The sequence below is a fragment of the Pogona vitticeps genome, chromosome 2 (assembly GCF_051106095.1).
Source record: "Pogona vitticeps strain Pit_001003342236 chromosome 2, PviZW2.1, whole genome shotgun sequence".
NCBI classification, from domain to species: domain Eukaryota; kingdom Metazoa; phylum Chordata; class Lepidosauria; order Squamata; family Agamidae; genus Pogona; species Pogona vitticeps.
The window spans coordinates 161,541,348-161,555,686 of record NC_135784.1 but is presented as its reverse complement, the minus strand read 5'-3'; the positions used below and the strand labels follow the sequence as shown (position 1 = coordinate 161,555,686).

At 37.5% G+C, this 14,339-nt stretch overlaps 1 protein-coding gene and 1 long non-coding RNA gene across 4 annotated transcripts in view; one reads left to right on the top strand and one right to left on the bottom strand.

Moving 5' to 3' along the window:
• Nucleotides 1-14,339, top strand: part of PRKCA (protein kinase C alpha) — a 264,506-nt gene that overhangs the window by 137,199 nt on the left and 112,968 nt on the right. The gene's annotated exons all lie outside the window — the stretch shown is intronic.
• Nucleotides 1-14,339, bottom strand: part of LOC140704645 (uncharacterized) — a 50,615-nt gene that overhangs the window by 20,864 nt on the left and 15,412 nt on the right. For both annotated transcript variants that reach the window (XR_013541213.1, XR_012083964.2), the window contains exon 2: nt 13,485-13,625. This is a non-coding gene — a long non-coding RNA (uncharacterized LOC140704645). The remainder of the gene's footprint in view (nt 1-13,484; nt 13,626-14,339) is intronic.

The window sequence follows — 14,339 nt, the reverse complement described above, 5'->3', positions numbered from 1 at the left end:
GGAAAAATGCCTCTTAGAACTCAGTTTGCATTGTCCTCTCATTTGGATTCATTAATATTTATTAGTCTCTCCGTCCCATATTACACAAAACATTTGATGTGCTTATGTTCTTTGTATTTATATTATGAGAGTCAGAAAAGAAAGGAGAATGTTCCTTTCTAGGCACAGAACTGCCATTACCAGTTAGCAGTTGTTGCTGTTTAAGAACATGTGGGTTACCCAAGGCTGGGAACCGCTGATCTATAGCAAAGTGTTATGGCTTTGCAGAGTATTTGCAGTATTTATTTTAACGTATGAGTTTTCTAACTGAACATAATTCATATTCAACTTTTTTGTCATTACATCTTTTAAAACCAATTACAAATGTAAAATGGACTCGCCTAATGAAAATTGAAAAACAGGGAAAACATATTGGCTAAAGAACAGTTGCACAGACATTTCAGGATGACAATTTTTAAGATGTTTCTTTATCCAGTTTTCATTGTCGTTTAAGCTGGAATTGTATTCTGCTGTTTTTATGCCCATAAAAAAAACCTTGATTCTCTTTATTTAAAGGTAGACCTGGCCTATAAAAGTCATACCAATAGGAGTTTATTTTATTGTTATTACGCTTTTGTGTCCAGGATAAGAAAATATTGATGGAGAAAACTGGATAAAAGAGCCAATATTCTTTTTTATGTTCTTTCTTTAAAAACCTGGAAATGGGAGTCAGTTTGTTAGTTTTGTTTAATATCCTGCCTTTTTTCCAATATAAGAACCTAAGGCAGCTTCAAGATGATTAAACAACAGATGCAGCTAAGAACAATAAGTTAGAATATTAAAACATGAATAAATATATTTATCATATTAAAAGAACCCTGAAATTAGAACAATGGCCAGAAATCTGTTTACAGTTGGATAAAGGAAAGCGTAAATCTTGGTGTCAAATCGCTACTCTTTAATAAAGTGCCAGTCAAATTCCTGCACCGACTCCATGAATCAGCAATAGGATTCTGGCCAATTTAAAGCATATCAAAAGGTACAGTGGCTTATTAATTAAAAAAAGTTCAAACCACACACAAAAATTATAATAATTATTTAGAAGCCCTTTCTCAGCAGTCAGTCAGTTGCCAAAACCCTGTCTTAGTAAGAAGAGTCATTGTCTGTTGGCAGAAATAATGCCTTTAAGTCATATAATCATATAAAAAGTGACTGTAATAAACTGAATTATTGCTCTTATAGTTGCTTTTAGTGTAATTTATAAAATTAAGCAAAGCAAAGAAGGCAGCTGTAAAAGTACTTTTCAGCCATCTGGGGATTTTTGTCAGAATGAACTACTTGAATCGCTGCCAACAATAATCCTCAAGATTAAAGTCAAGATAACATCTTTTTTTCCCTTCCTTTTTATATTAAGTGCAGTTGTCTCCTCTTTACATCCATGTTCCCCAAACTTGGATCCTCAGATGTTGTTGGCCTTGATTCCCTAGAAAACCAAGCCAGCATGGCCTGCAGTGTAGGATTCTGAATGTTATAGTGCAACATTTGCAGGCCTAAGATTAAGAACCACTTTTCGACATTCGTGCTTGGAATGTTACGTTTGAAATGGCTGTTGTCCTGCTTTTTGAATCTTTAAGTGATCTTCTAAGTAACATACCTGCATGTACTCTCTCTCTCTCTCTCTCTCTCTCTCTCTCTCTCTCTCTCTCTCTCTCTCTCTCTCTCTCTCTCTCTCTCTCTCGTGGGGCTGAGGAAGGAGGAACATTCCCTTCCTTGTTCCTCCTGGTTTTCTTTTTTCTTTTTCTTTCTCTCTCACCAGAGGTCAGAAGGAAAGAAAATCAAATGTGTAAAATAAGACCTGCTGATTTTTTTGAGGATTTTATGCTCGCGATATTCTTCAAAGTAAACTAGTTTGCAGCTATATTTGGATTAAGCTCATGTACATGCTCCTCTGTTCTTAATTACACTTCAGTGTTTTTGACAGACTGATGGTTTAAATCTTCTTCAAGCCATGAGACACTACTCATGCTATAGTTCTATCATTAAATGAGAGTTACTAAGAGGGCATTCAGATGGACATATAGCTTTCTATTTGGTTTGCTTTTGTTGCAGTTGGTTTGACTCAAAATATGGCAACCATGCTTGTTTTGAATGAGAGTTGATCTATTCCACCCCTGTTAAAAGCTGTCCCACTCTTTCTAGGATTGTGCTAGGATTGCAGTTGATTTGGTATGATAGAGCACTCCTGATTATCCTGTTTCATAGCCTGAGCACTTGGTTAATCTGCTCCCAAATAAAACTGTGGGCAGTACTCTCTGGGGTGACAACCCTGTGATGTATGCAGTGGATTGTGACATTAAATGATATACCCCTTCCTCTATTTCTGTTTTCTCTGACCTTTTTAAAAAATATTTTCCCAGCTGTTGCTGTGCAATTCTAGATACAGTGGTGCCTTGCAAGATGATTGCCTCGGGGGACGAAAAACCCGCAAGACAATTGGTTTTAGTGATCCCTATGGTGCTTCGCAAGACAGTTTTTTCTATGACCATGCTTCGCAAGACGGTTTTTTTCCTTTCGCGAGATCGAAGTTTCGCAAGACGAATAAATTTCATTCGTCTTGCGAGGCACCACTGTACATTCGCGGTGCCCTTTGGTAATCTTATTGTATCTGATGCAGTAGTGACTCATTTGGATAATTTTTTTATCAGGGGGGAAGTCACTGTGGTCAGTGGGTGAGAAGGAGATGGGAAGGACTTTCAGTGATAGAAAGGTGAACAAATTGGAGTGAAACAAAGGCCTATCTGGACTCTTCTCAAGGGAGAAGAAATGTCTGCAGTGCAAATGGATGGATCACTCAAGTGCAAGATAAAATTGATCATGCTAAAACTAAGAACCTTTTAAATGCAAACCACACCACTTCGACCTTCCCCATCTGGACATGCCCTCAGAATTAAAATCTGTAATGTAATCAGTTGCATTCTTATAATTTCTACTTGAAACACATAGGGAAATAAAAAAGTCGCCTGATTTCTAAAGGTCTGATTGCTAAATTGTATTTTCTTTTATGTTCAGAGCATCTGTGCTTGCAAGTTTGAACCAATGGAAACTGGTCATATTTTTAGAGTTGAAATCTGGGTACATCTATCTGCAAATTAAATAATAAAACAGTGATCAGTTATTGATAATTATTTGTGAATTAAGTGGGAAAATAAGGAAACCTATGATGCATTTGACACCAATCTATCTTTTCAAGAACTGCTTAGTATGTTGTTCCGGCAAATCATTCTCACTTCCATATCATAAGGAAGGCTTACTGTACTAGACATTATATCTTCATTTTTAAAAAATGGACATAAGTGATTTGGCATTAGTGTGGCTTTCACAGTACTTTGGTGACCCCTTTCTTGGAAGGAATAATGTGTGTTGTTATTTCTATGGCATATTTTCTTTGATGTGAATGGCTTGTGGGGTCATTCTGTGTTACAAAAACTTAGTGTGGAAATTGCTGCTAAAGAATGTTGAAAGACATGTAGGATATACAGCTTTAACATATGTTTGGTGTGGGGGGTGTAAGAAAGAAAGAGGGAATAAGTGAAAAAATGTAGACACCTTGGGGGAGTGTATGGCAATCATGGAAAACAATGTAAAGTATGAACAGTTTGAAAGTATAATCGTCTGAAAACCAAAGTCATTGTTCCATTTTAGGTCATTTTACAATGTGATGTTTACACGTACCCCAGTATTGACATGTGGAAAAGCTAGGAGTTGTTATTCCAACTCGAAGGAATGGAGACTGCATGTCTTCAGGGCTCGTGATTTCTCAAAATTAAGGTGCCATGCAAAATGAAGTTTGAAATGAAATTGTGAGTGTGGCTTTCATTGAAGAGTTGTAGACACTGCAGTAGATTTATCTGCAGAAGTACAGCTCTGTAAGTAAAATATTGCTTCTGAATTAAGAAGCTGTATAGCTGAGACAACAGAGAACTTCCTACAGTAGTCAATGTAATTAAATATTCCAGACTAGGCAATTTACTTTTCTGGGTGATAAAATGATCTAGTCAATAACTGTGCTTAAGAAATTATTTATTTATTCATATGCCACCCTTCTCCCTTGTAAGACAGAAGGCATTTCACAATATGAACTGAAATAAACAAGTAGATACCATTTTAAATACAATCTTTGGAGGCTACCTGTTGATATTTGATACACAGTAAAAAGAGGTTTCTAAATGTGCATTCAGTTCCTAACATTAGATGCAGGACTGGGATGTCACTTATCACCAATATAGAGCAGGGAGCTGATGCCTCCCTCTTTATGCACCCCTTGATTCTCCTCTGAAAAATGCCTGCATCATTAACTATTTTATTCCAAAATCTTCACTTGCTTGAGTTGCCTAACTTGATTAGGAGTTATGGAAAAGGCAGACATACACTTCTGTGGCATTTTGATTAGTCCAAATCAAATGCTGCCCATATGTAGCTTTTTTCTTTCTTTCATGAACCAGTATGTTAATGCTTATGTGCATTTTTTGATATTATTCTACTGATATTTCTCCTGCTGTGTTCCAAGACACTAGAAAACATTTTGTCTAGAAACATTTTGCTTGTAGGAGAGGAAGGAAACTTTAACTACAGCATCTATGAAGGCAGCAAGGGTGCAATGTTTTGAAAAGGATTTCTGAGTGAAAGATTTGACACTGTTAGTCAATTAGTTTGGATACTAAAATACAGCTTCAGCATAATGGAATAGAAGTTAAACCCTTAGAATCACATTGCCATTTTAGAAAAGATGTTATAAAATGGCTAACTTTGTTTGCAGAGAGATCTGAATTACTTCAGTGATTTAAAAAAAACACCCTAAAAATATAGTTCAGGAATTAAAAACAACAACGTCCAGTGCATATGTATTTGTCTTATCCAAAGTTCTCTCTAATTTTCTAGAGCACTGGGTGGGGGCCCTGTAACGTGCATGCAGGGTTCCGGCTGCGACTGGAAGCAAATGGGCAACAACACTGGCTTGGCTGCACAGACCCGATCCAGCGCTGCATGTGCACACATCTTAGAGGGAATGTTGTTCTTATCCTCTCTATCAAGGGGCTCTGATGTCAGCAACTGGAATTTGTTAAATAAAATTCCTGACTTAAGGAAAAGCAGTGAATTTTTAACTACTCTGATGCAGCAAATAAAACAAAAGTGTCTCGTAGCATCTTAAGGACTAACGTATTAATGTCTAACATGAGCTTTCATGAGCTGTAATGGCTTTGGAGGTCTACAGTGATAATAAACTCATGTTTATAGTAAAAGTACCACAAGGTATTTTGTTGTTCTACAATAAATATTTTTCTTAGAGTTCACACTAAGACTCTTCTTTATTAAAAATTTTTATACATTCACTATTAAAGTGTCGCTGGAGCTGTAGTCAGTATCAAATGTCTGTACTTAAACACTTTGGGGAGTATACATTGTTGTTGATTGTGTTCACTTGATTATTTGCAGTCAAAGCTAGAATGTGGATTTTCCATGCTAATATGGCACTGTTTAATCCTGTGTATATCTACTTTTATCCCAGCTCTGACATAAACCTCCTCCTAATGGCAGCCACATTTATCTAGTTGCCACCCCCCTCCTTTTCTGCAGTACGGAAGGTTTGTTATACTGTATATTTGTAACTGACAGTTCCCTTTCCAGCAGACAAGGTTGGTGATTCTAAAGCTGTTAAGTGAAACACGTAGAAGAAACTTTGATAGGAAGAAATGAAACACATTTGGAGACAGAGTGTTTTTGAACACTTGTTATGCTGCTTCTATCTTATATCTTTCCATTTTTTAATTGAAACTTTGACATAATCAGCCACACAGAGAATGTAACATCCTTGTAGCTAAATGTGCTATTACCTAAATTTTCATGTCCTATTTTGCATCTCTGTTAATAACATGCCATTATTCCTTGAAATAATAAATGCTGTCTCTTCACCTCTGATTTCTACCCTGTCTCCCTGCATCGCTTTTCCAGGCATGTCATTTATTTTCTTTCAGAGTTCACTAAAGCTTCTGCATCTTCTAAGATGCTCTTTCATTTCCTTCAATGTGTATATTGGTCCAAATGTTACCTTGGGAGACCTTTTAATGTTTATTTTGCCCATGAAAACAGAGAGTGCAACATTCTATTGTGTAAGTTTTGCTTGTGCAAGAGTATGACGTCACTAGCAGAAGGAGGTTTTTGTTAATTAAAAACTTCCTCATTCTATCCTACAACTGTTCTGACTTCAGTATAACCACCTACATTGCATGCAAGCTTTTGGAGGGTTGGAAGAAGGAAGTCTTATTTAACTGAAAATCCTTAGGTTGTTGAATAATTAAAGACTTTTTCCTTCCATCCTGCAGCTTCCATGTCTTTTGTGTGATGAAAATAATTGCAAAGAAGTTGAAAAAACTGCAAGCCAAGCCAAGGAAGTCTTTAATTTCCAAAAATATTCCCCTACCATTTATATCCCCACCCTTCTGCAGTTATAATTTTGGCAGCAGGATTTTGGCCAGTGTTTCAAGAGACTTGGTGACATCATAGTGTAGCTGTAAGAGGAAGGAATTAGAATAGATTTTTCTTTGTTTGATACCCATTGTTGAAGGAAAAAACTATGTATTTGTTGCTTAAGGCAGTTACTGGCAGTTAAAAATGTTCTCTCATTCAACATCCTTTTATAAATTTGTTGTTTATAAATTTCCTCATTCCATTCTAATTAAAAAATTCCTTGTAATTTCTTTTTTTCTTCTTCTTGTTCCTCTCCTACCAAAGGTTAGACTTCATCTTTGCTATACAGCATTTACTTTAGATTCAGCAGCTTTAAATAATGATGTCATGTTTCATAGTAATAATAATTCATTGCCTATTTCTTTTAATAGGCAAAGTTCCTCAAGGCTCTGGGCCTTTGGATTAGCCAACCAAAAGGTTCTTGACAAGTTAACCAGACAAACAGTGTCCTTTTACTTAATAAAAGAAGTTTTAAAAAAGTTATCTTCCATGCACTTTTATTCTTTTCCTTTTGTAGGAGAAACTTGCACTGTGGCTGCTTAAGAAATACAGAAGTTTTTCAAAGTTCAGAAGCTTGGTTTAAAGGGAATGTTCAATCAGAGAAAAGTTTTGAAATGCATGTGTTTCCTGCACAAGCAGGCATACTGTTTGGTTACATAAATGATAGGCCATTCATTGGCTTGCAACTAAAACCAGCCTAATAACATAATTCAAGACATTTTGTCATAGAGCCAGGATATACTGCAAAATCGGTTCATACAAGGGTCAGATTTCTTTGGCCTTTCTGTACGTATGTGAGGATATCAAACACCATGTGATTGTTCACTTGAAGCCTAAGGCTACATCCTCAGCAACCATAATTAGATTCAGTTGCAAAACCGCATGGAACAAAATATAAAGAATGTGATGGATAGATGATATAATAGATTTATTTTGTGTATGCCTTCCCAGAAGGAAGATAATATTAGTATTTAATATACAAAACAATGTTTCTCTATGAGACAGAAATGTCTAAGCTGTCATATTAAATACATCCGAAATGTGGACATATTGCTGTGATCATAAACTAGGAGTACAAAATACGTTTACTTTCTCTGCAGAAAATACTGCTGAGATACACAGTCTCTTGGATCATCCTGTGTAACATAATTTGTCCACAGTTAGAAAGTCGGAGGTGGGGCTACATGAGAATTTAGCCTGCTGCATATCCCCCCTGCTGGAATAAGTGCTCTAAAAAACATTGATTGCACAATGTTCTTATGCAAGGATCTGTCCCTAATGGGGACCAATCAGTCCCAACTTAGTCTGGGGTTGGAGCCTTTCTTTTATTTGAAACAGTTAGGACCAGTTGAAACAAACACAATTGTCTTCCTGTGTGATTGCCCAGATCATTCTCTGTTAGGAGTTGGTATTGTATCGTTTCACCGAGAGTGCTCAGTGTCAGAAATTGGATCCCCACCATCCTGTTTTCCTCTTAGAGTGAAAAAAATGTAATTGAATCTATTTGATAGATTACTAGGAATTCAGTTTTGTTGCTATATGTAGATTTTAATTCAGTACTGAATTCTTATTTAATTATAAATCAGTTAGTTTTGAACAGAAAATCCCAGTTTACCTTCTCAACCCATATTGAGTTGCTATGATGCTGCTGTGGTTGAAGGTTTTTTTCTTTTTGAGACCATGCAAAGAAGAGGGTTGCGTTATTAAGCTCAATTGACTGTAAAGAAATGTGGACTGAAACCAATAGTATAATGAAGGAAGTATGCAAAAAGATTCTTGTTGATAAAGAGCAACTCTCAACAGATGACCGATGAAACTCTTTAAATTGTTTTAAATAGTTTTTGTGGATTTTGAATATGAAACAAAACACAACACAACACAGAAAAACCTTTCAACTATAAGCACAAAATGTTGTGTCCACAATAATGCAAGTTCACCCAACCACGCGCTGGGACCATTCAGAAAGATAACCAATTTCCCTTTTTTTACAGTGCTTTGCTCCCTTTCAAAAACTAAAAACTCTTTAAATTGTTAACAGCAGATGAGGAGCAAAAGTGAAAGATGACAGAAATAGGGCCAGAAATTCAGATGCAATCTTTCAGTGATTTACAGGGAGGGATGAAGAGAATTATTATAAATCCTTGCAAATAAATAGAAGAGGACAACTGAAAAAGAAAAAAACAAGAAACCCCCTTCGTAACACTGAAGAGAAATGCAAACATATATTAGAGATGCTATAATGCCATTGGAGGAATATTTCATCTAATCAGTTTAAAAGAAAAGATGGAAACAATATATTGAAGAGCTATATGCAAGAGATGCAAGATTTTAAAAAATATTTCTTTAAAAATAATCTTTTTTGCTGAAGATCTGCAGTTTTAGAAAGTGAAAGTATGTGGGAGAAATAAATTACTAGCAGTGGGTGCCAGCAGCATTATGTCAAGGCTTACAGGGACTGAATCTCCCAAAATGCTATCACCACAACAAAATAGTGACCCATAGACAGGGAACACTCGGTATACCTCCCAGTCCCAAAGAAAGGAGAGGTGAAAGATTGCAGAAACTAGACAACTGTGGTGTTTTTTTCTCATGCAAATAAATGATGCTCAAACCTTTAAAGCTTTTACTGTATATGGAACAAGAAATATCAGATGTTCCAGCAAATCAGAAAGGAAAAGACACTAATGTATGTGCACTATGTATGTTTCTCTGTCCTATCCCATAAGCTACAATGAGCTCAGCATACTGCTTACCTCCCCTCTCCTTCTCACAGTATAGGTACAATGATTTGTTTATGCGACATGTTAATGCACAGAAGTGTAGAAGAATGTTGTACAAGAGATATTTCCCAAACTAAATGGAACATATTGCCACTTTGGATCTGGTTTCGGTTGCCTGGGTGCAAATAGCATTCCAGGCATCGTCTGTGACGGGAGCATATCACTGTAGAAATTCTACCTAGTTTTAGCAGGAAGCTGTATTCTTCCACTTAACATTCAGTGGATGTGTCTGTCTTTAACCATATGCTTTCACAAGCACTTGGCCATATGTAGCTATCTGTTGTGGGCTGCTTTCATCAGTTCTCGTCTTGCTTCGAGGTTCCAATGTGTCCTTTTGCTGACACTACATTCTCAAAAGAGCAGCTTGAAACAACAAGGGCTACCAGATCTGAAATGTTGTTTAACATGTCAGCGTAGTTCTAAAAACAGGTGATGTTTTATAGTGATGTGGCTGAGGTCTCAGGAACTAAAATGGATGCTTGTACAAAGAAGTGCCTGATGCTACTTGGAGTTTGAGAAACGTACTGTATTTTGAAAGTCATTCTTTTGCTCATGCTTTAGGATGGAGCTGCTGCTTCTTTTTTTTTTACAAAATAGCGACTTCCACATGACTGACTCTTAAGACCCCTCAAGGCCAGCTGTTTTTTTTTTTTTTAATCATCAGGAAAATTGCCTGTTCCACAGCAAAGGTGACATTTCTATATCATGTCTGCCTCCACTTGAAAGTAGTAGCCTCTCTGGAAGGCTGTTCAGAACAGCAGCAGTAGCTGTCCAGAGTGACAAGGCCTTCTTGGGATAGGTGAATGGGAGTTGGTGATTTGTAAGTGTTTGCAGTCCTTGGCCTAAGATAGCCAGCTCATTATGCCTAATGATAGGACCAGTTCTGCAACAATCTTCTGCAAAAAGATGGGGTGCACACAAGAACTATTAAGTGACAGGCTGTCTCTCAATAGTTAGCTGGGTGGAAAATTCTGACCACATGTTACCAGCGGTGAAGCATTAAATTACACCCCCAAAGCCGGGTTGCAACCAGCTTTAAACTCACTTAAGAAAGAGGCATACCTGGCAAACTTCTGCCATGAATTTGTGGAATAGTCATTTATAATTTTTCTTCACTGTCCACAAGATACTGGGACATGCCTGAAGAAGTGGATTTTAATTCATGAAAGCTCACATTGATTGTTGTTGTTGTTGTTGTTGTTGTTGTTGTTGTTGTTGTTGTTGTTGTTGTTGTTGTCTAATAAAGGTGTCACCTTCCCCTGCATTTGGAGCCCTGCTTCTTGATTCCCTCCCTGCAAACATTGTGGCAAGATTACCCTGCTTCTCTGAAAATAAGACCTAACCTGAAAATAAGCCCTAATATGATTTTTCAGGATGCTCATAATATAAAACCTACCCCCAAAATAAGCCCTATTTAAGTGAAAGCCCGTCCTCCACCATTGTGCAGCAACCAAAAGATGATATGACTGTATTTGAATAAACATAAATTGCTGTACATGAAAAATATAAAACATCCACTGAAAATAAGCCCTAATGTGTTTTTGGAGCAAAAATTAATATAGGACCCTGTCTTATTTTGGGGAAACACAGTATATTTACATAATAACTGGATAGTTCCCCACCCACTTACATGAATAGGCAGAAGGGACAATTTCCTTTTACAGAATTCAGCAGTAGATTCCTGATCTGCTTAATGAGTAGGATCAAATCCAAAAATGAAGACAGCTGAGAATAACTTTCCTAAGCCAGTGCAGCAGTGAGGTTAATGAATGATTCCCTCACACAAAAAGCACCAATACGGAACATATGTTGTTTCTTATTATGTGAAATGCATGTAAATATTGCTGTACATGCAGGTGTTTTGGCACAATAAATTGCACCCCAGATTAATGTATAAACTATAATATTTTTGGTGCATTCTGAAGCATTTTCTTTTAAGATAAAATTTAAGTATTTATGAGACCCTTGTCCAGCAGGCCGAGGAAAATAGGCAGTCCCGAAAACAGCAAAATCAGGGAGCTGGACAGCCGCCCCAAATAAATAAATAAATAAATCTGTCTTCAGTGTGGAAGGGATTGTCACTCTCCAGTGGGCCTTCTCAGCCACACTAGATGCTGTTCCAAGTCCTGCATTCAGAGCATGTTACCATAGTCTCTCGAGACTGAAGGATGCCTAATCTAATCTAAATGAACTGTTGGATAGTCCAGTGGTTTAGATCTCTAGTTGCGAAGTCAGTGGTTGGGAATTCAGTCCCCCACAGTGCCTCCTTGACAGGGGTTGGACTTAATGATCCATAGGGTCTCTTCCAGTTCTGCAGTCTGAAGATTTGTATTATCCATACCTCGACTTACGAACATCTCCACTTGCGAACGATTCGAGTTACAAATGGCTCCATTCGCAAAAAGTTGCTTCAACTTGCGAACTGAGCCTCGACTTACGAAAGAAAAGAAAACCTTTCCTGCCCCCCCTTTTTTTACCTAAGTTCATCTTAGGTTAAAAGAAGAAAAAAATAAAAAATTCTTCCCCTAGTGGTAGAGTATGGATTAACTAGCTTTGCATTAGTTCCTATGGGAACTAATGCCTCTACCTATGAACAGCGCCTCGACATACGAACGAAAAACAGCCTGACCAGATTAAATGGTTTTCAGTGCATTCCTATGGGAAATCTTGCCTCGATTTATGAACTTTTCAACGTACAAATGCTGTTCCAATATGGATTAAGTTTGTAAGTCGAGTTACCACTGTATTTACACAACAACAGTAAAACAAATTATTAGTTGCCATACAATTTTAAAATAAAAAATGTAATACAGTGGTGCCCCGCATAGCGAGGTTAATCCGTTCCGGATTAACCCTCGCTATGCGAAATCGTCGCTAAACAATACCTTTGTTACTTACCCGTTCAGCGAGGATTCCAGGTGCCGGCAGCCATTTTCGCGCCTTCGCTAAGTGAGGGCAGGGCGCGAAAACGGCTGCCGGCAGCCATTTCCGGCTTCCGGTGGCCATTTTGGAACCGCCGATCAGCTGTTCGGCGGCTCCAAAATGGCCGCCGCAATACCCGATCTTCGCAATGCGGGTTTTCCCCATTGCGACGATCGGGGGAGTTTCCGTATAGCGATCCCGAAAAAGGGATCACTATATGGAAACATCGCTATACGGTGCACTCGTTAAGCGAGGCACCACTGTAATGTAAGTTCTAAAAATGCAGTATATAATCAATGCAAGAAAAACCAGCTTCATCTAGCCTTTTTAAAGTCTACCCACTAAAACAAAAGTAAGAAAAATTAATTTCCATACATGTAGATTTAAATCCTATTTTACTTCTCTTGAGATGACTAGAATCAATTTAATTTTCGGCTGCAAATTTCATGTTTGCTCTCCATTTAAGTTCTTTACCTTCCAGTTTGGTGGCCTGGATGAAAAGTTTTTCTCTCCTTGCTTTCCTTTTCATTAAATTATAATTATATGCTAACCGGTCAATTCCAAGAAACAACAGTCTTTTCCATTGTTTTAGGCACACAGTATTCAGAGGTGGTTCCCCATTCCCTTCTACTGTGAGCACCCTGGGATTGTGCAGCTTTCCCAAGGCCACACAGGCTGGCTCTTCTCTCGGAACACACAGAGAGGAATTCACCTCCCAGCCTCTGGCTCCACAGCCAGATAATTGCCTTACTGAGCTATCTAGCAAGCTAGGGCTGACGGTTAGAATTTAATTTTGTTTGATACAAATCTATCACAAATACTGTACTGTATGTAAATATGGCTCCTGGTTCCATCAAAGGAACATGTGTTTAGGGTGGTTTTTTTGTTGTTTTTTTCCAGCTTAAAGAGAATGTAGCTTATTAAAAACTTCAATGCTACTCCATGCTGACCTGCCAGATAATTATTTTGTTTTCCAGGAAAGGTCATTCTGCCTTTTTAAAATTCTGCAGACTCTTACAGTTTGGAAAATATTCCAAATTCCACTGGTACTTATGGATTAGCAGTAATTGCTCCTTTCAAGGGAGCCTTACTTAAGGTTTAACAGACCGCAAAATAATCTCGTGTCATTCACATTAGGATTTTAAAATATGGATGACGCTTCTGAGTGTAAGGAACAATATTTGTTGAATTATTTAATTATTCCCCTACAGACATCACTGTTAAATAATTAACATGGCTAACATAATATAAGCTAATGACAAATGGTCTTTGACTCACTCGTAAGCCAGGTTCCAAAGAAATGCTGAATTTAAGTTCTCCTGGCTTCCCTTCTGTATCTTGCCTCTGGACTGAAAACCTCTTAAGGTGTTGCAGGGTGTTCCACCAGAACAAAACATAATCTGGCATGATGTGATGCGGCTGGAAGTGAAAAGAGATTAATTTAATTAATTAACTAAAAGCTGCATTTCTGGACTGAGCCCACCAAAACTGTCAGACTTTCACAAACTGAACTGCTTGTATTTGAGGCAAAGCAGATTTTAAACCCCATGACAGCATGTTAGCAATCTCCAGATATATGAGATGACAACTCCAGTGATCTTTATCATTGGCCATGCCTGGGTAGGGTTGCATGAGGCTACAGTTCAAAATCTCTATAGGGCACCAGATTGCCCATTTCTGTTCATTTCCCCTTGACTTTTACAGTGCCCAGTAGTCTCTAATAGTGGTTCTTGAAGTATTGAAGAGTATGGTCTCTAAACAAGGAAATAAATGACTATACTTCACTAATGAAATATCTCCTGCAATGGTGTGTGGGACAGTAGAAATGGAGGATCTGTCTTCAAAGTTGGTTGGATGTTTGGAATGAAGAGCTGAGCTGGACTAATAATTTACTGCGAGCTTGATTGGTATTTTTGTTCACATATTTTATTATCGTTAATAGTTATTTAAAGGATATCAAAACCTTTCAAAAGCTGCTGGTTTTACAGAATATGAATGGCTAAATTTAATAAGTAACTTGATTCTGTTATTTTCCCTGTTTCTAGCCTTATTCAGGCACTTAGAAAAGGCTTTATGTCTGGATGCATAAGGGGAAGCAGAGCGATTCTTCACTTCCTCTGCATCTTCATAGAT